The sequence below is a fragment of the Haliotis asinina genome, chromosome 3 (genome assembly GCF_037392515.1).
Source record: "Haliotis asinina isolate JCU_RB_2024 chromosome 3, JCU_Hal_asi_v2, whole genome shotgun sequence".
In the NCBI taxonomy this organism is placed as follows: Eukaryota; Metazoa; Mollusca; class Gastropoda; order Lepetellida; family Haliotidae; genus Haliotis; species Haliotis asinina.
In genome coordinates, this window is record NC_090282.1 from 22,722,019 (window position 1) to 22,725,705 (window position 3,687).

Sequence of the window (3,687 nt, forward strand, 5' to 3'; positions counted from 1 at the left end):
CAAGACTCTGACAAAGCCGATCTATACTGTCTAGGCATATAATGAACAACGCAGTTTTCTGTAATAAAGTTACACTTATAATGTTTATAGAGCCTAGGCTTATTCAAACCAGCCCTCCTCATTCATGACCGAATCCTCAATAAGTGTACATCTAAAATGTGACGTAAATCAAGTGAAGTAAACTTCTTCCTTAATCTAAAATTCCAGTTCTTTACACCAGTTAACCCACATGTATCTGCCCATACAAACACGTCGTTATTTGATCAATTTTCAGAAAATCCAAAAAAAAAACAACAAAAAAAAAAACACACACACACACACAAAAAAAAAAAACCCCAAAAACAAACAAAAAAAACCCCGACACAACTGCCAGGAAATACAAGTCCCCCTAAAAAGCGAATGGTCCTGTGATGACCTGCATTGACTGCTGACACATCGTAAGCGCCCCAGATAGCCTCATCATAGCTTACACAGACCAAACCATGCTGTCATATAGTTTTGAATAAGTACTAAAATGCATATTCCCAACGCTTTTATACTTCGGAAATTAAGTCCTAAAAGCTGATTTAGCGGCTGCCCGGGCCATGGCAGTAAAATTAACAAATTCAGTAAATAGTAGACCAAGATAGTTATAACTGCTACCAATATCTAAAACATTATTCCCAATTGTAAATACATGCTGCGTCCTTGAAATGGACCTGGTTCTTAAATGTAGAATCTTCGATTTTCTAATTTGCTGATTTATTAATACCATACCAATCATTCAAGATCGGCTTCGCGTTCCGCTAACAGAGCAATATCGTCTGCATACGAGGGTATTGAGCCTATGCACCAAATCATCAATGAAAAGAATAAATAACAATGGAGACGGGAGGCATCCTTGTTTTATCCCACGATTCACTGCAAACCAGGCGGTCTACGATTGTAGAGCAGTTAACATTTTACCTCCTACTCCACTGGTCCATAAATTCTGGTCCATTAAATGTTTCTATCTATGCAGTCATGTCCCTTTCTAAAATCAATGAAGACAACAAATGTAGACTTTTTTCAAGTTTCCGTATTTCTAAACTCGACGAAAGAGCCTATACCTGCTCTATGATCTATTTCTTTTCTCTGAAGCGCATTCTCAAAAATCCATGGAGCACATTGTTGATTTCAGTCCATACTTGTAGTCTCCTGTTCAGAACACTACAGTGCACTTCACACATATCGAGGTTGTCAGAGTGATGTCGCGATATGCAAACGGATCTCTCCGGTCCATATTAGAACACTTCGGGACTGACGTTATGATTCCTTTGGATCATATATTAGGCACCTGTCCAGTACTAAAACATACGTTAAACAGATCATGTAATGTATTTATGAAAGAGTCGAATTCCAGTAACATGGCCGGGATGTCGTCGATACCTGGTGCCTTGCCCGAGTTAGCCGAGTCGACTTTGGATCGAAACTCAAAACAGATTGAATCTGTCATTAAACGGAACAAAGTCGTTTGTAATTACCGGGTAGTGCATTAGCTACCTCCTCCGTTCCCATCTTCGCACTGCCTCGTACATCTCATTTCAGAGTTTCGCTAGATTGTCAGTCCATAACGGCTTCTTATTCTCACGTCCGTTATTGTTTCTTTGAGAGTTTATAAATTGTAGCTTACATTTAAGCTTACCCCTCATTTAAGTATGAATACAGTCAATCAAGGCGTTTGAAGTAGAGTCAAGGTTATTTTGAGTTGCTTTTGATCTCTCCAAGCGACGAATGATGTGACGCAGGTCCCGGATGCAGCTTGGTGACGTCATGAAGTCTGGAGGCACATCAGTAGAAGCATACCTCATTCCACTCACTGGCACGTCTTCACTTCCTCAACATAACTTAGGCACATGGCCACCGTAGAAACGAGTTGTCAAGTTTGGTTACTAAGTGTCCAGCCACTTTGTCAATAGTATCCGTATTATACACTAATAATACACCCGCTCGTATGACCTTCAACTTTGTAAAGTCAGTGACATTACAATACGGAGAGATACGGATGGATGCTAGTTCGAGTTAGTTGGAGTCTGGTTTGCTGGGTGAAGGGTGGAGCTGAGTGTGCGTGTTCGAATCCCGGATGGGACTCAACCCAAAGAATACTAGAATTTGCACTTTACTAAGAAAGTGTAATCCCAAATATGACATGTTAGAATATCCAATGTTGTTTTTAATCCCGTTGTCACATACCGTCATATGACTTTAATCGATGTTGCATGTATGCAAGTCGGGTCTGTGCTGTATTAGATCCCTCCGTCGTTCACATTGGCTACAGCCAGAAGCCAAATTCAAACTCAAATTGATGATGTTATATCACTCCTGCTTGGCAACGGTATAAAAATCTATACTGAAACGTCAAACGTCGCTCCATATTGTAAATAAAGATGTTATTCATAAAATATGGCACCTTTCTCACTCAAGCTATTTGTCAAATTCAGTAAAATAAAAATGGTTATAGTTGCTAATTTATTAAAAACTTCCACCTGCAGAACAGTATCTCTCAAGCCCATTGTACATTAGAGTCTTTAGGAAAGAATCAGGCGATTTATGCAGTCAAGAACATTTAGTCTGCGCATGCATTTGACCCTTTGAGAGTGTTTCATGTTAGCCAAGCATCTCTCTGATTCTCAGTTGAAACCATATCTACAACGTAATTTAGTCTAACAGATAAAGTCTCCGTTTCACATCTGACTCTTATTACAACACATGTACTGTCAATTAGGTCATTACTGTCTTCTACCAACATCTGCTAGTCATTCTTCCCTTGTGTCAACAAAACACCCATTATCCGCCTCTTTCATCTCCTATTTCTTCATCATTTTATATATATATACACACGTAGCGCTATCTTCTTACACAATTAGTATTTATACTCATTGATGTACATTATTTGTTTCAGTTCATCTGACGAGGGAACAAGGATTAGCCCAGAAAGGTAGTGACATACAGTAAAGAAGTTGGCATCCATTATATTTACCTTCTACTGGTGGTCTCCTTTTTCACCTTATCCCATTCCTATAAATCAGTAAAATACATGATTTGTCACATTATTACAAAATATCCAAGACCTTTTAATTTGGATCGAAAACAAAACCGACAAGACTGTAAACCTGGATCCGAAAAGTCCTTTGGGCTTTCCTGAAAAAAACATAACGAGCTGGACTTAATATTTATCATAACAGAGGAATTTATATATATATTGGAACATATATTCCAGTAAACTAGCAAATGTACGTCCAACTCTTGAAACTTTCAAAGCCAAAGTAAACAATAATCTCAATCTCCATAAATGCAATGCTTACTGCAAATACAGCAAATTCACAATACTCATGCTGTTGATCACTGGATTGTCTGGTCAAGACTCGATTCATTACAGATCGCCACCATGTGGCTGGAATATTGCTTAGTGTCATGTAAAACTAAACTCACTGACCATAGCTGTAACAATGTAAAACAATAAAAAAAATAAAAAAAATAAAAAATAAAAAAAATAAAAAAATATAAAAAAATCAAACAAAAATCCAGCACATGGGAAGTCAGGCAAAACAAAGGGTCTCCAAATTTGTAGATTATCTCCCAATGTGTACAAACATATACACTCACCATCCGGAAATGTGAATAGTTTCTGTCTGAATCACAAAGCAAGTTTACAACAACAGATATAGC